The sequence below is a fragment of the Choloepus didactylus genome, chromosome 7 (assembly GCF_015220235.1).
Source record: "Choloepus didactylus isolate mChoDid1 chromosome 7, mChoDid1.pri, whole genome shotgun sequence".
NCBI classification, from domain to species: Eukaryota; Metazoa; Chordata; class Mammalia; order Pilosa; family Megalonychidae; genus Choloepus; species Choloepus didactylus.
The window spans coordinates 98385402-98409675 of record NC_051313.1 but is presented as its reverse complement, the minus strand read 5'-3'; the positions used below and the strand labels follow the sequence as shown (position 1 = coordinate 98409675).

Sequence of the window (24274 nt, the reverse complement as noted above, 5' to 3'; positions counted from 1 at the left end):
TAAAATAACGCTGAAGTGGTAAATTGGGCAAAGACAGTGTTTGGCTATTTAAATGTTGTAATAATAGTGATATTGCCCTTGCTGACAGATGGTGGAAGAGGTTAGCAAGGGCCTCGCTACTTCTGGATTGAAGGTCCTCAAACTTCATCAGTAGGCCAACTTAATAAGTCACAAGCTCCCACTTGTCACCACCCACGTCTCTGTTGCCAGAAGAATGTAGAGTTGGGGGACTGTGTTTGACAAGGCCCTGGGGCACAGTGAAAAGAGTACAGGTCTAGACACTGAGAATCCTCGGCCCTGGTCTGAGGCGAGCCTGTTGACCTTTGTGAGTCATAGTTCCTTTAGCTCTAACCTAGGGTAGCCTGGGTATCTGTGGAAGGCTAACGAAGGCCTCACATCCTTTGCTACTTCTGCCATTGAGAATGGGCTGTATTCCTCCCTTGCATCTGGGCAGGCCCTGGTGACTTGCTTGCCTAGTAGAATGCAGTGGAAGTGATATTCTGACACTTCCAGGGCTGGGTCATGAGGAGTCTTAAGCTTCTACCTCAGCCCCTAAGGAAGCCGTACACCATGTAAGAAATCCATGGAGAGGTCATGAGGGGGGGGGGGGGGGGCAAGGGGGAGAGGCACCCAGCCAGCCCCAGGTGGCCAGCCTTCCAGCCCAGATGCCGGACAAATGAGAGAACTGCTTGACGGACAGAGAGTACACCCCAGCTGAGCCCTATCAACTTGCAGAACTGTGCAAGAGAAAGTTCTGCAGCAACAGATAACCAGAAGAGTACCCATTCTGACCATTAAGGTTGGTACAGGATAATGTACTTGGAAGAATTTTTAAATGTAGACTTTCTAATATACACAGTTTTTTCATAATGATGTACCAATGAAGGCAGTATAAGTAAATTATAGGTAAATTATTAATAAGTAAATCACGAATTCATTTTCAATTTATAAACATTGGTTCTGTGAAAGATCTCTTAAAAACTATTTCACATTAAAAGGAACCAGGACCCTTTAAAGAAAGGCTGATCCCAGGTCTGAGGCAAGAGATGTCCAGGATTAGCTTAGATCATCCTGTCACACCAGATAAGGGAGTTGGAGACCACTAGGGTCAGGCCAAAAGTTTCCGGGAGTTGCTTGGCTCCCACTGGCTAAAGGCAGAATGATATGAGCATTGATAAGAATAATAACTGAAATGAATTGAAACACATCAAAGAAGTTTAAACTGATGAGTTCATATTGATTAAAAAAAAAAAACAAAAAACAAAAAACCCCACAACTAGTTAGTCACTGTTGGAGGATGCAGGTAGAACCAACTATTATTTTAAAAATTGGTAAACAAAGGCAAAGAATCTGCATCTTTTATGTTATTCCTATAAATGACCATATCTCTAGGTAACCAATTAGTAGATGAGAGGAAGTGTTTCTTTATAGAAATATTCCAGATAATGTAGAAGGAAAGACAGAATTAGAATATACCCATTTTGCCACCTGTGATGAATTAATGGATCTAGACACTGAATACCAATGGCTACTAATATAAAGGATAGACAAGCAGACTTCTTATGCTTCCTAATGGAGGAATGTATTGGTATCTATGTAGTATTTTTGCAAAAACAAAACAAAACAAACAAACAAAAAAACTCTAAACCTGAGCCTGATCAAGCTTCCAGATCCAACTACCAATTTTCAGAAAATACAGAGAATAGAGGAACATGTTAAACTACACTTCAGAGATGTAATCAGCAGAACTCTGGGAGCCAGAAACTACTGGAAATGACAAAAGTTATGTTGAGATTTAAAAATATAAGTTCAATTTAAAAATTTTTACTGCATTATAAAATTTAAAATTGTTTCTGAAAATAAATACAGTTTTGAAATAAAAAAATGGCTAAGCAATGAGATATTTATTTAAAACACAGTTCATTTAATAAAAATGAATAACTTTTTACTAATAGTTTTTGAACTCTGTGCAACAATTTACAATTTATGTTGCTATTTTAAACTTCAGAAGTAACTTATCAAGACAAAACTATGATGCCAGTGTATAGAAGGGACTGCTGGTCGTAAAAGGACTGGTGTGTGCATTTAAGAATTAACTAACGGTTGGGAGGCTGGATTGGATTCTGGTTGACAAAAAATTAATGTACAGTTTCGATCAGCCAGATCCGGAATCAGTTTCACAGGATTAGACTCACCACAAAAGTTTTGAGTTTGTGTTCCTAAAATTTATTCTGTATGCTACTCCTACCTAGTGGAGGCAAACGCAGATTCATGAAAAAGTGGCAGATTTCCTTTACTAAAGTGTCCTTCCCTTGTACATGAGAGCTAACTGCTTAATACTAAATATAGAATCAGAAAATTAAAGAAACTGAGCAATTGGCATGAAGGGATAATTGTTGAAGGTAAATATTTGTACCTAGGGTTTACTACACTATTCTCTCTCCTTTGTTATATGTTTGTATTTTTCCATAATAAAAAATTAAAACAAGAAAAGAATTTTCTGTTAATCTGTCAGGAACTACTTTACATATGACTGCTAACAAGCGTAGTTTAGTCCTTTTTTTTTTTTTAATTTTGTTCTAAGTAAGAAGTGATTATTGTAACAAACTAGTCCTTCAGGTTCCTTCCATACAAGTTATATTTTGCAGCTATGTATCTTGGGATGGCTCTGGTTTCTACCAAATTCATTCCATCGATTTTAACCATGGGCCCTCGATTATACATCAGAGTTCCACCTTAAAACACACAAAGGAAAGTTGGATTATTTAGTGTCCCTGATGGTAGTAATTAAGTTTTCTTTAAAGGTTAAAAAATGGGACTATATTATCATATAAAATGTATCAAAATATTTTTAGGGACTCATCTAAAAAGATAAATATTCATTCATACAAAAGTGTACTGAGTGCAGGACACAATATCGAGTACGCTGGGACATACAAAGTTTCTTTCTGGCCAAGGATGTCCTTTTTGCAGAACGTACTCTCCATTCCTATGGCCACCCTTCTAATTCAGACTCTTTATCGCTGAGCTACCACAATAATGTCCTGCTAACTCCGCCTCCAGATAGGCCCTTCTTCTTTACCCTTCTTGAATTGTTTTCCCAAAGGGAAACCTTTCTGTTACTACCCCATTGCTTAGAAGAGACTAATATTTAAGCCCATTGTCCTGGAGTTCAAAGCTCTCCTTGGAAGTTGCCTCCATGTGTCCTCCACACATTATTCCTCACCCCTCCTCTACATGAAATTTCCATGCCCTTTCCTCCCCTTTTCTGGCTCTGAATCTCAGTGCTCTTCCATTTGGGGGACAGCTCTCAGTTTTCAGCTTAATTTTTCAATCTTCCAAGGAATTGTTGCAGAAAATATAAAATAAAAATGATTTAATTCAAGATCATGGGTGGATACTCTCCGTCTGTCTCTCTCAATTTCTTTGTGTCAGTTTTTCTGTCTCTTTGCCTTGGAAGGGCAACAGTAATGCTAGTCCTGCACTTTTCCCATTAGATACTGTGCCAGTTTGAATGTATTATGTCCCCCCAAACACCATTATCTTTGATGCAATCTTGTGTGGGCAGACCTATTAGTGTTAATTAGATTGTAATTCTTTGAGTGTTTCCATGGAGATGTGCCCCACTCAACTGTGGGTGATGACTCTGATTGGATAATTTCCATAGAGGTGTTGGCCCGCCCATTGGGTGGGTCTGAATTAAATTACTGGAGCACTATATAAGATCAGACAGAAGGAGCAAGCTGCTACAGCCAAGAGGGATACTTTGAAGAATGCACGGAACTGAGAGAGGAGCTTCAGCTTACAGAGACATTTTGAAGACAGCCATTGAAAGTAGTCCATTGCTCCAGAGAAGCTGAGAGAGGACAAATACCCTAAGTGCAACTAAGACTGAGATTTTTGAGGAACTGCAGCCTGGAGAGGAATGTCCTGGGAGAAAGCCATTGTGAAACCAGAACTTTGGAGCAGATGCCAGCCACGTGCCTTCCCAGCTAACAGAGGTTTTCCGGACACCATTGGCCATCCTCCAGTGAAGGTACCCGATTGTTGATGTGTTACCTTGGACACTTTATGGCCTTAAGACTGTAACTGTGTAACAAAATAAACCCCCTTTATAAAAGCCGATCCGTTTCTGGTGTTTTGCATTCCAGCAACATTAGCAAACTAGAACAGATACCTTGAGCTGAGCCAGTTCTCCTCTCCATTGTCTGCCAATTCTCTGTACTAACCCCAAGCAAGAGCTTCCTGGCTTTTCTGCTCTTGTTACCAGATCTAACTGTAAAGACATTCTCTTCATAATTGCGTCAGTCAGGGTCCATCTGAGAGACAGAATCATACCAGCTACTTTAGCAGAGAAAGTTTAATATAAAAAATAGTTAGCCAAGTCCTGGAGGACTGAAAATGCAACAGGGGTCACTGCAGTATCATGAAGGTGCTAACTTCCAAAAGTGGATTTCATCCCTAGAGCTAGAGAAACAGGGCGAATGCTGGGATTATTACAATTCAGAAGCTTAGAGGAGGGCTCCTTGGATCTGGAAGTCCCATAAGCTTGTTGCAAGATCCAAGCACTACTTTTCTTACATAGAGATACTAGATAGATACTGACTACATAATTTTCACTGCTCCGATTTAGAATATCTGTTTGTTCGCCTGTGTGTGAATGTGTCTACCTTTCATGATAATGGAAAGACAATCTCATCTCCTTGGTCTAATGCTACATGAGTAACAGGCTATTATCTCACCTTGGATTAATTTCTCAAATTCTTCATGTGTTTTAAAAAGTTCTTCTTCAAACTAAAGAACGAAAGAAAAACTATGAATATGTTACTCTTATTTTTATTCTTATTATTACTGTTGATATCATGGAAAAAAAGATAGAGAAGGCCTACCCACCAGTTAAACCAATCTTTCACATGGTTATTGAACCCATACTATCTGTTTCTGGGCCTTATGAAACCAAGGAAGTTTTTATTTAAAACTAAAGCAAAGGTGGCTAAGCCAACTTGAAAGGTGAAATCACTGCCCTCCCCCCTACGTGGGATCAGACACCCAGGGAAGTGAATCTCCCTGGCAACGTGGAATATGACTCCCAGGGAGGAATGTAGACCTGGCACCGTGGGACGGAGAACATCTTCTTGACCAAAAGGGGGATGTGAAAGGAAATGAAATAAGCTTCAGTGGCAGAGAGATTCCAAAAGGAGCCGAGAGGTCACTCTGGTGGGCACTCTTATGCACACTTTAGACAACCCTTTTTAGGTTCTAAAGAATTGGGGTAGCTGGTGGTGGATACCTGAAACTATCAAACTACAACCCAGAACCCATGAATCTCGAAGACAGCTGTATAAAAATGTAGCTTATGAGGGGTGACAATGGGATTGGGAAAGCCATAAGGACCAAACACCACTTTGTCTAGTTTATGGATGGATGTGTAGAAAAGTAGGGGAGGGAAACAGACAGACAAAGGTACCCAGTGTTCTTTTTTACTTCAATTGCTCTTTTTCACTCTAATTATTATTCTTGTTATTTTTGTGTGTGTGCTAATGAAGGTGTCAGGGATTGATTTAGGTGATGAATGTACAACTATGTAATGGTACTGTAAACAATCGAAAGTACAATTTGTTTTGTATGACTGCGTGGTATGTGAATATATCTCAATAAAATGATGATTAAAAAAAAAAAAAAAAAAAAAAAAAAAAAAACTAAAGCAAAGGGCTTGCTGAATTTAATTGATTCTGTAACATCTATATTTACTGTTATGCAGATACAGCCTGTCCTGTAAACTACATAGGCCTCAACCTTGAATGCAAACTACTCCCCTTAATTAGCTCAAACAAGTTACTAACCCAATTCTAATCTCAGTCTCCTACTCCAAAAGGAAGCTAATAACTACTCATGGTGGTGTCATGATGGTTAAATGAAATAGTGTTAATACTCATGTTAATGAATGTTAATGTTAAATAAAAATTAACACACATGAGTAGCTAAATAACTGATGTTTTTTATCAAAACTTTCACTTAGATGGTGTTTTCTTGGTCTTTATTTCCAGTATTGCTAAAACAACATTTGCTTGTTCTTTAGCAATACTGGAAATAAAGACCAAGAAAGCAAATGTTGGATTCATCATTCCATTATTTATCCTCTTTTTAAACCCTGGAGGCTTAGACACAGAGAACTTAAATTGCAGTAAGTCTCTGAAGTTACTTGGTAACAATCTAGCAGTAGAATTAACTCAAAAGATCCTTGGTTGCATTATTTAAGGAAACAGGAATCAAAGTATAGTTTATTTCTTGCTTCTCTCATGATTTTTTAGATTTGTCTTTAGTTTTCATTTATTGTTAAATTGTTATCAATTAACTTCTGGATACTCTTTAAAATGCATCCACAAATTGAAAGTGTAAAGTTTGCATAGTACCTCTTTAATATAAAATTTAAATGCAATGAGTTTTTCTGTATTTTTTTCTAGCATGATTAGAGATGTAAACACCAGCAAATAACTGGAAAATATTTTCCTTGATGATTCTGTTATTCTCTTTCCAGAAAAAAAAATTTTTTTTTTAATATTACAATTTAGAATAATAAAAAAAAATACTAAGGAAAGATACCTGTACATGGTTCCCTGGCCAGTCATTCCTGAATACTCAAGGTTAAATAATGTTAAACTGAGGGGTCATATCACCATCATTCCAATACCTGAAAGACCATTATCGGCATTAAATACAACTCCCTCAAATCCAAGAGCAAGAAATATTTCCATCTCCAGGGAATTCTGCCATTTTCATCAGAGGAGGATGACAGATGCAAAAATCTGTGTTCCCCTTTTCACTTAAAAACTAGTTTCAATATTATTGCACACATTGTAGAAACTTGTAAAAAATCTAAAAAATATTGACAAGCTGAAAAAATTTTTAAGGTACCCTTATTGGCCTTTTCTCTAAAACTAAGCACATATTTAGTAGGCATGTTCTTTTCCTTACGATGATGTCTCAACAAGCAGAAATACAGTATTCAAAAGATAAAAATGGGATGTTACTGCATTTAAAAAGAATCTTTGTGCAGAAATGTTGGGGATTGAATCATGTCCTCCACAAAAGGCCTGTTCAGGTCCCAACTCCTGGTCCTGTGGGTGTGAACCCATTTGTAGACAGGACCTTTGAAGATGGTAGTAGTTAAGTTGTGTCTAAGCTGAACGAGGGTGGGCCTCAAGCCAATAAGGCTGAAGTCCTTAAAAGCAAGGGAAATTGGACCCACAGAGAGAAGCCACAGGGAGCAACCAGAAGCCAGAAGTCAGCAGAATGGGAAGAGAAAGGAGAAGACACTGTCATGTGCACCCCAAATCTTTTGGAACCCCAAAGATTACCACCGGCCAGAAGATACCACACCAGAGGAAGCGAGCTTAAAACCATGAGCCAATAATTTCCAGTTGTTAAACCCATTGTATGGTATTTCTTTTAACAGCTAGGAAACTAAAACAAGGGGGTAGGATTGTGGAAGAGGGGGTCTTTTTTTTTTTTCTCTCCCTTGCTCTTTAGTTTTATAAAATGAGTTTTCTCTGAGTCTGCTTAACAATGTTGAACACTAATTGCTCTCTCTCCACCACTCCTTACTTCCTCTGTGCTCCAAAAAGCGTTCTTGGTTCAGTTAGAGAGCTGGTATTTTTTTCTCTCATATTATCACCTGCAAAAAAAAAAAAAAAAAAAAAATGACAACAGCTAGTCATTGTAATAGTGGAACTCCTCTCTTTCAAGTCTTCATTTGACACTTAAGAAGCCCAGAGAGGTCAAATGACTTGCTTAAAGCCTCTCAGCTAAATGATGGAAGAGCCAAAATCCACTGTATTTTAGATATCATCATCTTGGTGAATGTATGATTTTTATTTAAATAATGATTATAGGAGTAACTCATATTCCAAAATCAATACCAAATATGAGAAGAGGGATATATAGGGAGAGCCAAGATAGAAAACAAAGCTTTCCCCAAAGCATTTGCTTATTTGTTTTGTTTTTAATTTAAAGGTGACGTCTGACCTGTGCTGAAAGCAAACATGTATTTATGATTTCAATTTCTAGAATTTCTTATGTCAAGAACTCCAGGAAAACTTTTATATCTGGTTTGGCCAGGCTCCAAGGTTGAGCCCCGAGAAGGGCTAGAGATGAGCAGAGCTGTGAGCTTGCAGCAGGCCAGCCCCTGGCGGTCACCGCTCTGAGCATATACAGGAAGCAACATGGAATATATCCAAATTCCTCAGACTAGATACTGTCTGAGGAGTTTTCTGGTAGATTTAGACTGAACTTCCCTGGATCACACAGAAAATTTCCCACCTGAACTTTTTTTTTATTTAAAGGATGTGTTTTCTTCAATTTTATCTTTTGCTTAATTACTCTCTGTGAAAGGTTCTTTGTTAACTACTGTGGGGACTCCAAAGACAAAGCAGAGCATTTCAGCAAAGTTGTATATGGTACAGCATGATTTTTTAATTTGCTAACACTTGTAGCATAAAGGAAAATTTGAGAATAGAAATTGACTATAGAGTTCCCTTCTAACTCAGTCTGGGATCATGTGACACTGTGTCGAAAAAACCATGGGGAATCAGATGATCAAAGAGAGAGCTTCCCATGGCTCAGAAAGAGAATTTGATCTTTTATTGTTTTGTAAAAATTCAGTCATCAGAAGAAGAAATGACAAGTACAAGTTGTTGTTTTTTTAATTTTATGCTGAAAACTGTTTAATGCTCCCTCAAAGAAATTGGAATGTTTTTGATAGATAGGCTTTGGGATCACATTGTCTCCTATACAGGTTTTATCATATTTTATTCGTATCTAACTCTAAAGCAACAATATATAAACATTAAGGTTTCAAAATCAATAAAAAGGAATGAACCAGAGCCTGTTTCTTTGTTTCTCTCTCTCTCTTTCTGTCTGTATCTCTGTCTTGTTCTCTCTCTCATCATTTATCCATCCCTCATCAATCCATCTCAACACGGATAAATCTCAAAAACATAATGTTGAATGGAAAGAAGAAAATATAGAATGACACATAAAAGGATCATTTAAACAAATTATTTCAAATGGCACATAAGCCAGTCCTTTATATTGTTGGCTAAAGTTTGTTTAAGGCGAGTCAGAAAGGGGCATAGGCTACGGTGTTGGTCCAGCTGAATTTTACCTTTATCTGTTAATATTTTATTTTTAGATGAAAATTATATGAATATATCACCTGTGATTTTTTAAAGACTAAAGGCAAATATGACAAAATATTAATATTTTGGTGGTGAGATCATGTTCACTTATTATAATATCCTTTATGCTTTTCTTTATACATTTTCAAGTTTTTTATTTAAATTTTTTTTAATGCAAAAGGAAGACTTTAGAAAGGGATAATGATGATGCACTTTTTTTTGCATTACTATAGTAGAAGTCCTTAACCTGGGATCCCGGAAACCTCAGATGTATTTAGGAGTTCTAGGAGCCCCTCAAATTACATCTATATATGACTTTTTTTTTCCTGGGGAACAGTTTTATAGATTTCTTCAGATCCCCCCAAATTTCTATAAATCTCTGTGCTATCAGATAATATAAAATAGTACATTTCACAGAATATTTAAATATAAGCTGTGTTCTAAGCTGCTGAGAAAAGAGATAAAACAAAATGGAGCTACTGTGGCTAAGAGATTTAAAACGGAGTCGGGAGGCCATTCTGGAAGTTACTCTTACACATATGTCGGCCAGATTTCACAAACTACCAAGGTATGCAAAACCAAAAGCAATGATGTCTCTGAAGACATCCGGACACCATGAAACAGCTACAAGATAAAGAAATCAGTAAACTGTCTAACTTGAAGGACATTTAAAAAGCCACAAAAATCCACCAACATAATTCTTTACAAACAATTTCCATAATCTTCTTCTTAAAAACAAAAACAAAAACAAAACTTGCTTGGAAGCCCTAAGATGGGACATAGTTTGGGTTGCTACCTGAATCTATGTTCCCCAAATTACAATCCTAAGACCCCCTGGAATTAGCAAATATGAATGATTTTATGGACTTGCTGCTTAGACTGTAATTTCTCTGTCAACACTGCCTTCACATAAGATATTCATTTCTAGGGACAAATGAACTTGGTGCTTTCCATCAGAGTTAAAACAGAATACTGAGCATCTTAATGAATACCAAGTCACTGGGGATTTTCACATTAAATCACAATGTTGTCATCCACAGTTTGAAGAAAATTCTCTGCTCCTTCATTTTTGGACTTCAGAGATCATTCAGTAGTGATTAAATTTTATTTTAATATGGGTTATATAAGAGACTAATTGCTTTAGAGTTACTCTTACTGTTTATACAGACCCAAAGTTTATTTTTGTGTCATCTTTATAAACTTCAATAACTTAGCTTCTAAGTATTTTGAGATCAGAATTTTTTAAAAACTAATTTATTGACGTTTAGGACACATACATCTGGTAGTGAATGATATGTTCTTATGTCAGTACATACCTATGAGACTTTTCTATACATTTAAAGAAAATTACCTGCTCCTTAATATTCTTGGAACAAATGTTAAACAAATACAACACTTGGCTGATGAGAATAGAATGAAAGAAAGCTGTGTGTTAGACTTCCTTCCTTCCTTAATTCTCCCTTCCTTCCTTCATCATTATAGGAAATTTTTGCATCAATTTACATGAGCTCAGTATCAACAACCAGTTATCACACCATTCTGACACTTATTTAAAAGAACTAATTCACTCACAGCTCAGCTATGATGGTTAATTTTATGTGTCAGTTGGTCTAGTTATGGTATCCAGCTGTTTGCTCAGACGCTGTTCTGTATGTTGCTGTGGAAATACTTTGTTGATGGGATTAGCATCTACAGTCATTTGACTTGAAAGGAGATGACCCTCAGTAATATGGATGGGCATCATCCAGCCAGCTGGAGGTCTTAAAAGCAAGAACTGAGGGTTCCAGGGATCAGAAGAATTTATGCCTCAAGACTTCACTATCATCTTTACCAGAATTTCCAGCCTGCTGGTCTGCCCTACAAAATTCAGACTTGCCAGCCCCCACAACCACATGGGCCAACCCTTAAAATAAATCTCTTTATATATCTCTAGATCTAGATACCTGTTAGTTCTGTTTCTCTGGAGAAACTTAACATGCCAAATTTTAAAGAGCAGATGGTAAAAACTGATTTTTCTCTTTGGCTATCATGCCAAGAGTTTTCTACAGCTATTCCCTATGTAAGTGCTCAATGAGCCCAAGTCAAAAATATGAATAAATTCCAGTATTTTACCTCTACTCCAGCTGCAGCCAAGAGCCATTGCATAGTTTCCACTCTGCCTCTTCCACTGAAGTAGTGAAGCTTGGGCTTCCCAGCCTGCTTAAGGATTCCTGGAAAACAACAGTGATTATCACTCCATATGCAAACAACTTTACATTGTAACCTTGACCATTTTGACAAAACAAAGAACCTTCACAGAAGTGTCCACAGGGAAGGAGATCTGTCCATAGGGTGCTGTAGCAACAATAGAGGACAAGAGTGAGGAAGCCAGGCAGATGCAAGGAATCCAAGATTAAGATTGACTAGATTTTCCTCTCGTGGCAGGTGGCAAGTGTCGGCATTCCCTTTTTGTCTCTTTTTCTATACAGGTCCTCCTCCCTCCCTTGCCAGAACAAGCCTAGACTGGAGAAATTGGGTTGGATTAGGGGAGGCTGAAGTTATATGCTTTCCAAATGAATATAGATATTTTAATCCTGGCATCCTCTGAAACCTAGACACACAATCCAAGAAGATTTTCAATGACTTACTGGGATTTAAAGCATAATTGCAGAGTTAGGCAAAGTGTGTCTTTTCACATATTCTTTTTCCTTTGAAAACCAAAATATATTTATTAGACATATAACCCATGTTCATAATAGTGCAGAAATATGAAAAATAATAGCCCACCCCATACCTCAAGATAGCCTATGGGGCTTGCAGTGTAGGACAGTAGACTTGGGTGAGGCGACAGGCTCTGAACACTCCTGAGGTACCTGGAGAAGGGGTCCCTGAAAGTAAGGGGGCTGTTGAGAGGAGCGGGATGGCTTAGGAGTTGAAGGAATGAGTGTCTTCATGGTATGAATGGGAGCTGATTTATTTTGTGACACATCAACTCGCTGCCTTTCTAAAATAGCACTTCTACACACGTCTGAATGTGCAGAAAACATAAATTCTACAATATGAAATGCAGGAAAAAGTGATATATTGGGAATATCACCATTTTGGAAAACCAAATGAAAAAACAAAATGATCTCGGCCAATGGTTTTTAATCCAGGCTGCCCACTAGAATAATCTGAAGAGCTTAACACACACTTACGCTGCCTGGGCACCACCTCCAGAGATTCTGATTTATTTGGTCTTGAAGGAATAGGACTCTGGCATCAGTGTCTTTTAAAATCTCTCCAGGTTATTCTAATGTGCAGTCAGAGTTGGGAACCACTCACCTAGGCAGTGATTATTAGTGACTGCTAAAACTATTAAAAGGGGACTCAAATGGAAAGACAGGCTGACAACTCTAAGCAACTGCATCACTGAAAGTGGGATAAGCAGACTTGAAGTTCCTTCCTCCTGAAGTGATCGATAGAGTATGCAGCAAGGCCTGTGAAGTATCGATGCCAAAATAACTGACCTGGATTCAATCAAGCCTCAAGATACCAGTTTACTAGAAATACAGGAAACAGAGGAACACTTCAAAAATGCAATTAGCCAAAATTTGTTATGTGAAACTCAACAGATTTGCTATTAAGCAAGTGACCCCAAATCAGCAGCATCAGGATCACCTGGGAGGTTGTTAGAAATGCAGAATCTCAGGCCCCACTCCAGACCTACTGAATCAGAATCTAAATTTTAAGACGATCCCAGGAATTTATATGCACATTGAAGTTTGAGAAGCACTGTTCTCCAGGAAAAGTGACTAATAAATTGCAAAGTATTCTCTACTTTTATATTTCCATAATAATAAAAAAATTTAATTGCATGAAAACAAAAAGAAAGGGAGAACCTATAGATTAAAGAGATTTAAGAGATACTTCAAATAAATGCAATGTATGGAGCTTTTTGGATGCTGGTTCTAACTTGCCAACTGTAAACAAATATATATGATAACATTGGGGGAATTTGGACCATGACTGAACATTTGCTACTAAGGAATTACTGTTAATTTTTTAGGTATGATAATGATGCAGTGAAGTGTTTACAGTTGTTTAATGAAGAACTGCATGTAAAAAAATATAATTTTTTTAAAAGGTCCTTATCTTTTACATACTCATATCAAAGTGTTTATTGATGGAATAATATTATGTTGGGATTTGCTTCAAATTAAACCCACTTATCTTGGGGAGTGGGTGAAAGTATAGAGGCTCAGAGTCACTCAGAAAGTACCTGAGTGACAGGTACATGGCCTCCATTATCCTATTCTCCCTACTTTCATAAATGTTTGAAATTTCCCACCATAAAGATATTTTTAACTGCTCTGCAAGAACTTCTTCGTGTCCTAATAGGTTGAAGCTTTAAGGGCCCTAGGGTGGCTTCTGGATCTTGACATTGAGAACAGTGTTCTTTGCAGCTTAAGAGATGGATGTGTGGGATGAATGCTCAGCTCAGATGAGCCTTCTGAATTCAGGTTCAGGGTTCCCATTCACAGTGACACCCTTCTTTGAGAACTGCCTGCCACCTGGCAGAGGGGTGATGGGCTCCTGCCAGTCATGTTTGGGCTACATAACCCCACCCCCACCTCAACTGATTTCACCAGGCCCATTGAGTCACCTGACTCAAAATGAAGCCCAACCAGTCTTCCTCCTGGGAATTTAGCTCTGGGACTGTGTGTGTGACTGGAACGGAAACATATGAACTCAGGGATTGTGGAACAGTTATATTTTGTCAGGTGGAGTGAGGAACAGAGAAGCTAATTGGCAAAGAGTGTAAAACAAAACCACTGGATGGCACGAAGTGAAGAGAGAGAAAGAGAGCACCAAGAAATGTTACTTCAGCATGTCATGGTGTTGAATTGGGAAGAGCCTGATGAAGAACTGCATGTAAAAAAATATCTGGAAAGCATGTTGTTCAACATGATATCTACCAGGGCCTGCACATTCATCATTTGAATGGCTGTGCTGCCCTCCCCAAGGTTTGCCTACAAATTTACTTATTCTTTAAACAGTGTTCCACAAAAGTGGGTGATGGGGAAGATGGCAGAGTAGGGAGTGGCAGGACATACTCCTCCAAAAGCAGCTAGTGGATGGGAAGAAACTGTCTGAAACAACAGTTTTGGGACTCTAGAGCCCAGGGGAGCATGGTACAACATCCAGGAAAGAGTGGAACAGGGAGACTGAGAAGTTGCATAAAAAAAAAAGTGAGTGAATCGCACCATGGCAGTGGCCAGCGCCCATCCCCCACCCTTGAGACACACAGCCTCGGGACAGTCTGTGGCTGGCTGCCTGGGACAGAGAGGGGCGCGGAGGCCTTCCTCCCCCAGAATGGGGTGGGTGGGGCATGGCCGAGGGCCAAGCATGGCTTCTGATCGCTGAATTTGGAACGCTGGGTCCTGGCTCTGAATTGTGGTTCTTGCCTGTCCCAGACAGGGTTCTCTGCTGACATTGTTTCAACACTGCCCTCAGCAGGGGTGGAGCCTGTAGAGGTTGGAAAAAAAAAATATGCCCCCTACTTCAGGCTGCAGGGAATAGTTTGCTGAATAGTGCCATCTGCTGGGCAGGGCAGGAAAGTGCAGTTTTGGGAAACTGACAAAAAATGCTTTTTGCCATCTTTCCTGGCCCTGTTTTGAGCAGTTAAACACAGGCAATGCTAAAGATCTAGAATAAGGTGGACCAAGTATCAAAGAAGAGCCTTAACTCAATGCCAAAAAAACAATAAAACCCTAAGCAAGAGAGAAACTGACTATGAGAGAAAACCCATCAAGATAATGAGAGGACTAGACATCAGCAAACAATTACAAATCCATACTAAGAAACATGAAAATATGGCCCAGCCAAAAGAACAAATTAAAAGGTTGGAGGAGACACAGAATTTGGAACAACTAATCAAATATGTTCAAACAAATCTCTTAAATCAACTCAAGGAGATATAGGATAATATGGTTAAAGAGATAAAGCATATTAAGAAGACACTGGCAGAGCAATAGATGATGGATGATAGATAGGGAAGGAGGGAAAGAAATAGCGATGTGACAGCATGTTAAAGTTGGTGGATTGAGCTATCGGGAGGGGGGGGTCAGGGTATGAAGGAACTCTTTGTATGGGGTTAGTATTGTTTTTGCAACAGTTCCTATAACTTTGAACTTATTTCAAAAAACAAAAAAACTCATGAGAGTATAAAAAAAAAAAAAAGAAGACACTGGGTGAACATACAGAAGAATTTGAAAGCATCCAAAGAAAAAGAATTTCTGGGAATGAAAAGCACAATAGAAGAGCTAAAAAGCCATTAGAGAAAAGTAAATAGATGAGAAGATGGTGGCATAGAGAAGAATGGAATTTCATTTATCCTCTAGGCAGCTAGTAAACAGCCAGGAACTGTCTGGAACAACTATTTGGGGGACTTTTGTGACCAGACACATGTACACCAGTCCGGAATGGGTGGAAGGGCCGAGACTTACACAGAACTGTAAGTAAGTCTCCCACTCTGTGGAGGCTGGTGCCCTCCCCCATAGCATGGCAGACTGGTCTGGAATCACTCCCCCATGGGAAACAGAAGCAGTCACTACTAGGAGCAAGGGAAGGTAGCTCAACCAAGTTCCAACTGTGGATTTAATTAACAAATTTGGACTGCTGAATAAAGCTCCAAGCACAGAAAAGCCCAGAAAAAGCACAAAAGGAAACTGAAGCTCTCTCTGTGGCAGAGAAGATGTGGGACTGACAAAGATATAACAAATGTAAATATTTATGCACCTAACCAGGATGCTCCAAAATACATGAGGCAAACATTGGCAAAACTGAAGAGAGAAATAGACATCTCTACAATAATAGTTGGAGGCTTCAGTACACCATTCTCATCAATAGATAGAACATCTAGAAAGAAGATCAGTAAAGAAATGGAGAACTTGAATAATATGATAAATGAACTAGACCTAACAGACACACACAGGACATTGCACCCCAAACGGCAGGATATACATTCTTCTTAAGTGCTCATGGGTCATTCTCCAGGATAGACAACATATTAGGTCACAAAACAGGTCTCAGTAAATTAAAAAAAATTGAAATCATACAAAGCACTTTCTCTGAATACAATGGAATGAAGCTGGAATTCAGTAGCAAACTAAAAGTTGGTTCTTTGAGAAGATTAGTAAAATTAACAAACCCTTAGCTAGACTGACAAAGAAAAAGAGAGAGAAGATGCAAATTATTTATGTTATTTAAATCAGAAATGAGAAGGCGAACCAAACTACTGACTCCACAGAAATAAAAAGGATCATAAGAGGATACTATGAACACTGTACGCCAACAAATTAGAAAACTTTAGATGAACAAATTCCTAGAAACACACAAACAACCTACACTGAATCTAGAAGAAATAGAAGATGTGAACAGACCAATTACAAGTAAAAGATTGAATCAGTCATCAAAAACCACCCCCAAAAAGAAAAGCCCAGGACCAGATGGCTTCGCAGTTGAATTCTACTAATCATTCCAAGAATAATTAATACCAATGCTGCTCAAACTCTTCCAAAAAATTGAAAATGAGGGAACACTACCTAACTCATTCTTTGAAGCCAACATTATCCTCATACCAAAGCCAGACAAAGACACTACAAAAAATGAAAATTACAGACCGATTTCTCTAATAGATATAGATGCAAAAATTCTCAACAAAATACTTGCAAATTGACTCTAACACATCAAAAGAATTATATGCCATGATCAGGTGGGTTTTATCCCAGGTATGCAAGGGCAGTTCAACACAAGAAAATCAATTAATGTAATACACAACATTAACAAATCGAAGATAAAAAAGAAACATGTTCATCTTGATTGATGCAGAAAAGGCATTTGACAAAATCTAGCATCCTTTCTTGATAAAAACACTGAGAAAGATAGGAATAGAAGGAAGCTTCCTCAACATGATAAAGGGCATATATGAAAAACCCACAGATAAAATTGTACTCAATGATTAAAGACTGAAAGCTTTCCCTCTAGATCTGGAACAAGACAAGGATGCCCACTGTCACCACTCTCATTCAACATTGTATTGAAAGTTCTAGCCAGGGCAGTTAGGCAGGAAAAAGAAATAAAAGGCATCCATATTGGAAAAGAAGAAGTAAAACTTTCATTATTTGCAGATGCATGACCCTATATGTAAAAAGTCCCCCCCTAAATCTACAACTAGTTCAGCAAATTGGCAGGATACAAGATCAACCTGCAAAAATCAGCAGTAAAGGGTGAAATAGATCATTACATAATTAATGAGTAATTGGAGGAGGAAATTTTTTTTAAATTCCATTTACAATGGCAACTAAAATAATCAAATATCTAGGAATAAATTTAACCAAGGATGTAAAGGACCTGTTCCCAGAAAACTACAAAACATTGCTTTAAAAAATCAAAGAATACCTAAATAAATGGAAGGACATTCCATTTCATGGATTGGAAGACTAAATATCATTAAGATGTCAATTCTACCCAAATTGATTTACTGATTCAAGGCAATTCCAATCAAAATTCTAACAGCATACTTTGCAGAAATGGAAAAGCCAATGATCAAATTCATTTGGAAGGGTAAGGGGCCCCAAATAGCCAGAAACGTCTTGAAAAAGAAGAGTGAGGTTGGAGGATTCACATTTCCTGACTGTAAAGTATACTACAAAGCTATAGTGGTCAAAACAGCATGCATACTGGCATAAAAATAGATATACTGACCAATGGAATTGAATTCAGCGGTCAGAAGTAGACCCTCACATTTATGGCCCATTGATATTTGACAAGGCTGCCAAGTCCACCCAACTGGGACAGAATAGTCTCTTCAACAGATGATGCTAGGAGAACTAGCTATCCATATCCAAAGAATGAAAGAGGACCCCTACCTCACATCTTATTAAAAAAATTAACTCAAAATGGATCAAAGACCTAAATATAAGAACCAGGACCATAAAACTCCTAGGGAAGCATCTTCAAGATCTTGTGGCAGGCAATGGTTTCTTAAACTTTACTCCCAAAGTACAAGAAATGAAAGAAAAAAAATAGATAAATGGGACCTCCACAAAATTAAAAACTTCTGTGTTTCAAAGGACTTTATCAAGAAAGTGAAAATACAGCCTATCTATGCAATGAGAGAAAATATTTGGAAACCACATCTCTGATAAGGGTTTAATATCCAGAATATATATGTAAATCCTACAACTCAACAATAAAAAAGGCAAACATACCACAACAACAGTATGGGTCAACAATAGAGAGCTATAAGGAGTATGGGAGGATTGGGGATTTATTTTTTGTTGTTTCTTTTCTAGAGTAATGAAAATGTTCTAAAATTGATTGTAGGAATGTATGCACATCTATGTGCGATGATACTGTGAGCCATTGATTGTATACTTTGGATGGTTTGTATGGTGGGTGACTATATCTCAATAAAATTGAAAAAAAAAAAAAAGACAAACAACCCTATCAAAAAATGGGCAAAAAAGTTGAATAGACATTTTTCCAAAGAGGAAAGACAAATAGCCAAAAAGCCCATGAAAAGATGCTCAACATTACTAGCTATTAGGGAAATGTAAATCAAAACCATGTGAGATATCATTTCACACCTACTAGAATGACCGCTATTAAAAAACAATGCTTCAAGTGTTGGAGAGGATGTGGAAAATAGAAACACTTATTCACTGCTGGTGGGAATATAAACGGTGCAGCTGCTGAGGAAGACAGACTGGCAGTTCCTCAAGAAGCTAAGTATACAATTGCCATATGATCTGCCAATCCTGCTACTAAGTTTATACCCAGAAGTACTGAAAGCAGGGATGCAAACAGACATTTCCACATCAATGTTCATAGCAGCATTATTCACAATTGCCAAAGATGGATGCAACTCAAGTGTCCATTGACTGAAGAATGAAGAATGGAGACACATATTTTGGTATATACATAGATGGAATATTATTCAGCAGTAAGAAGGAATGAAGTCCTGATACATGTGACAACATGGATGAACCTGGAGGATGTTATGTTGAGTGAAAAAAGCCAGACACAAAAGGACAAATATGGCATGATCTCACTGATATGAACTAAGTATAATAAGCAAACTCATAAAGTTAGAATCTAGAATATAAGTTACCAGGTGATAGAATGGAGGTACAGAATGGGGAGCTGATGCTTTATTTGTGCAGAATTTCTATTTCTGTTGGTGTAAATGTTTGGAAATGTATAGAGGTGGTGGTAGCACATTACTGTGAGTATAATTAACAGCATTGAATTATGTGTGTGAATGTGGATGAAAAGGGTAGTTTAGGTCATACATATTACTAGAAGGAAAGATAGAGAATAAATCATGGGATAGTATAACATAGTGATACCTGTGGTAGATGATGCCTGTGGTGAGTAGTACAAAATAAATGTTCTTTCATGAACTAGAACAAATGTATATCACTATTACAAAGTGTTAATAATAGGGTGTTATATGGGAAAAAAATACATGTAATGCAAACTATCAACTATAGTTAACAGTAATATTTTAGTATTCTTTAAATATAAATAAATCTACAGAGACAGAATTAGATTAATGATTATGTAGGGCTGGGGAAGGATAGAGGGATTGAGAAGTGACTGTTACGGGGCATGGGTTTTTCTTTTGGGAGTAATGAAAGTGTTCTAAAATTGATTGTGGTGATGAATGCACAACTCTGTGATTATACTAAATGCCATTTATTGTACACCTTGGGTGGTTTGTATGGTAGGTGAATATATCTCAATAAAACTGCTTTTTAAAAAAGTGGGTGACACTGTCTGGAACAATTTCCCTCTCCATCTCCCCAGTACCCATGATACTGTATAGTACCAGCACATTCCAAATCCTGAGGCTACCTAAAGAATAACAATTACATTATCTTCAAATCAATTACTTAAATATTTTCCTTCTCTTTCAAGAATCAAGAAAGCACCTCACTCATATATGTCATACCCTTGGTGTAGGATAATGTTTTGAGACAACCGAGGATTCCATATGCTATACCTTCTCCCTCTTTAACATATTTCCTATTACCATTGTCTCTCCCAGCTAATTCTCAATTCAGAGAGTGGCAGACAAACAAAGGTGTCATGCTTTTGGAGTTACAAAAACCTGGATTTTGGGTTTAAAAGAGTCTAAAATATATGCCATTGTTTCAGTTTGCTAAAGCTGCCGAAATTCAATATACCAGAAATGGATTGGGTTTTACAATGGGGATTTATTAACTTAAAATTTACAGTTCTAAGACCATGAAAATGTCCCAGTTAAGGTATCAACAGGAGGATACCTTCTCTGAAGAAAAGCTGTTGGTATCTGACACTTCTATCACATGGGAAGGCACATTGCTGGCATCTGCTGGTTCTTCTCTCCCGGGTTTCATTGCTTTCAGCTTCTGGCTTCAGTGGCTCTCTCAGCTCCTCTGGGGGCTTTCCTCTAAGCTTCTCTGGGTGTTTCTCTCTCTGCTCTCATGGCTTTTCCTGTTCTTTATCCTCTTCTAAAGGACTCTAGTAAAAAGATTAAGACCCACTTTAAATGGGGTGGATCACATCTTAATTGAAATAACCTAACCAAAAGGTCCCACCCACAATAGGTCTGCACCCACAGGAATAGATTAAAAGAACATGTTCTTCAAAAGGGGGATGTGAAATGAAATGAAATAAAGTTTTAGTGGCTGAGAGATTCCAAATGGAGTCGAGAGATCACTCTGGTGGGCATTCTTATGCACTATATAGATATCCTTTTTAAGGTTTTAATGCATTGGAATAGCTAGAAGTAAATACCTGAAACTATCAAACTGCAACCCAGTAGCCTTGACTCTTGAAGATGATTGTATAGCAATGTAGCTCACAAGAGGTGACAGTGTGATTGTGAAAGCCTTGTGGATCGCTCTCCCTTTATCCAGTGTATTGATGGAAGAGTAGAAAAATGGGGACAAAAAACTAAATGAAAAATAGGGTGGGGGGTGTTTTGGGTGTTCTTTATTTTTATTTTTTATTCTTATTTTCACTTTTTCTGGTACAAGGAAAATGTTCAAAAAATAGATTGGGGTGATGAACGCACAACTATATGATGATACTGTGAACAATTGATTGTACACTTTGGATGATTGTATGGTATGTGAATATATCTCAATAAAATTGAATATAAAAAAAAAAAGAACATGGTCTTTCCTGGGGTACATAACAGCTTCAAACCAACACAGCCATGTTCTAGTTAAATATTGCTGCATAAAAATTACTTCAAAATTTAGCAGCTTAAAACAATCATTTAGTTTTGCTCATGATTTTGTGGTTTGGGAATTGGTAAGAGCTTAGCTGGGCAGTTCTTGTTTGAGTGTTTCATTCAGTTTCAGTCTTTGTTGGCTGGGGCAGTCAACTGAAGTCTCAACTGCGATGGTGTCGAAGATGTTTCCCTCATATGGCTGGCAGTTGGTGTTGGCTGTTGGCTGGAAGCTTGGCTTGGGCTCAACTGGAGCACCTACATATGGCCTGTCAGTGTTACTTAGGCCTTTCACAGCATGTTGGCTGGGTTCTGAGAGTGCAAGTGTTCTGGGACAAAGACTTCTTTCATCTAGCCTCAAAAGTCATGCAGTGTAACTGCCATTACATTATACTGGTTTCAAGCAAGTCATTAAGGCCAGCCCAGATTCAACAAGAGAGGAATCATATACCACTTCTCTATGAAAAAATTGCCAAAGAATTTGCTGCCATCTTTAATCCAAGACATGCCACAAACAAAAGATTTAGAATTGGTGAAGAGCCCAGTTATGCTCTGGAATTGAGGTAGAAGAAGACAGTGGAGAAAGGAAGAAAACAGACACTGAAGGATCCATGAAAGGAAATCCCTCTCTTCAATTTCAGTCCAAGAAAATCCAGAGGGGCAGGGTAAGTAATGCCAGAATCCCAATATGGTTTAGGGTATCTAAGAGCATTGAAAAACTTGTGCCTTACTTCCTTCAAATCCAGAATGATTCAAAAGAATTGAGTGGAAATGTTTTGTGACAGGATCAAGATAGATGGGCTTCTCTGCAGGTGAACTCACTGCCCTCCCCTCTATGTGGAACCTGACTCCCAGGGGTGTAAATCTCCCTGGCAATGCAGGATATGACTCCCAGGGATGAATCTGGACCTGGCATCATAGAATTGAGAACATCTTCTTAATCAAAAGAGGGATGTGAAATGCAACGAAATAAAGTTTCACTGGCTGAGAGATTTCAAATGGAGTCAAGAGGTCACTCTAGTGGACATTCTTACACATTATATGGATAACACTTTTTAGATTTTAAAGTTTTGGAATAGCTAGAAGTAAATACATGGAACTATCAAACTACAACCCAGTGGCCTTGACTCTTGAAGATGATTGTATAACAGTGTAGCTTACAAGGGGTGACAGCATGATTGTGAAAACCTTGTGGATCACACTTCCTTTATCCAGTGTATGGATGGATGAGTAGAAAGATAGGGACAAAAACTAAATGAAAAATAGGGTGGGATGGGGGGGGATGATTTGGGTGTTCTTTTATTTTTTATTCTTATTGGAATTCTTTCTGGTATAAGGAAAGTGTTCAAAAATAGATTGGGGTGATGAATGCATAACTACATGATGGAACTGTGAACAGTTGATTGTATACCATGGTTGACTGTAAGGTATGTGAATATATTTCATTAAAACTGAATTTAGGAGGATCTAAGATGGTGGCATAGAGAGGAGTGGAAGGTAAGTAGTCCCCCTGGAACAACTAAAAAAAAACAGAAACAACTAGTAAATAATCCAGAATAACTGCGGTGGGGGACAAACATGACCATCCACTTATCACACGCCAACCTGAATTGGGAGGAATGCCCGAGATCACAGCATAAAATCTGTAAGTAAAAACTGCAAATCCAAATCGGAAGACCCCTCCCCCACAGCCTGAGCTGCAAAGCCTCGTGGTGCCAGAGAGAAGCTCTCTCCCAGCAAGCAAATACAGCTCAGCTGAGCTCCAACTGGGGTTTTAATTAGCGAGTGTGAACTGCTCACTACAAGGTACGAATCCCCAACAAGTAGAAGAGGCTTTGGGTGACGACTGACCTTGGAGAGCCGGAGGGTTGCCTTGGACTAGCTCTGTTCCTTTTTCGACTCAGTGGAGAAAGCCTCAGCCATTTTCAGTTCCCTGTTCTGTGACCCAGACAAGGGTATAGCACAGGCAGAAAGAGACCATTGGAATGCTAATGACCTCCATGTAGGGCTTCTATCTTCTCTAAGAGGAAAGGGGTGGGGCCCAGCTCTACTACCTGCCTTTCATTCAGAACTTACACCAGTCAAGAATTATAGGCTAACAGGTGCCACCTGCTGGGCAGAAAAGCACAATGACCTGAGGCATCACAGGGTGGAGCAATTTTCTAAGACACACCCTCAGGGAAACCAGATACTGAATATTTCTTCCATCTGGGACCTGAGGCTGTTCTTGCCTGGGGAGGCCTGACTGGGGTAACCAAGAAAACCATGCCTAGACAACAGAAAACTACAACCTACACCAAGAAAAATGAGGTTATGGCCCGGTCAGGGGAACAAACTTGCACTTCAACTGTGGTGCAGGAATTGAAACAACTAATAATAAGTGAATTCAAAAAGTTTAGGGAAGATATGGCAAAAGAGATGAACTGTATAATGAAAACACAGGACATACATAGGGTAGAAATTGAAAGTTCAAAAAACCAACTGGCAGAATCTATGGAAATGAAAGGCACAGCACAAGAGATGAAAGACACAATGGAAACATACAACAGCAGGTCTCAAGAGGCAGAAGAAAAACACTCAGGAACTGGAGATCAAGGCACCTGAAAGCCTACACACAAAAGAACAGATAGAGAAAAGAATGAAAAAATATGAGCATCGTCTCCGGGAACTTAAAGACAAAATGAAAAGCAAGAATTTACTTGTCATTTGTGTCCCAGAAGGAGAAGAGAAGGGAAAAGGGACAGAAGCAATCATAGAGGAAATAATCAATGAAAATTTCCCATCTCTTATGAAAGACATAAAATTATGGATCCAAGAAGCACAGCGTACCCCAAACAGAATAGATCTGAATAGG

General features: G+C 38.3%; 1 protein-coding gene across 1 annotated transcript in view; it reads right to left on the bottom strand.

Annotated features, from left to right (window-relative positions):
• LOC119540663 (glutathione S-transferase A5-like) overlaps positions 1–24274 on the bottom strand; it is a 50703-nt gene that overhangs the window by 4802 nt on the left and 21627 nt on the right. The window lies entirely within an intron of this gene.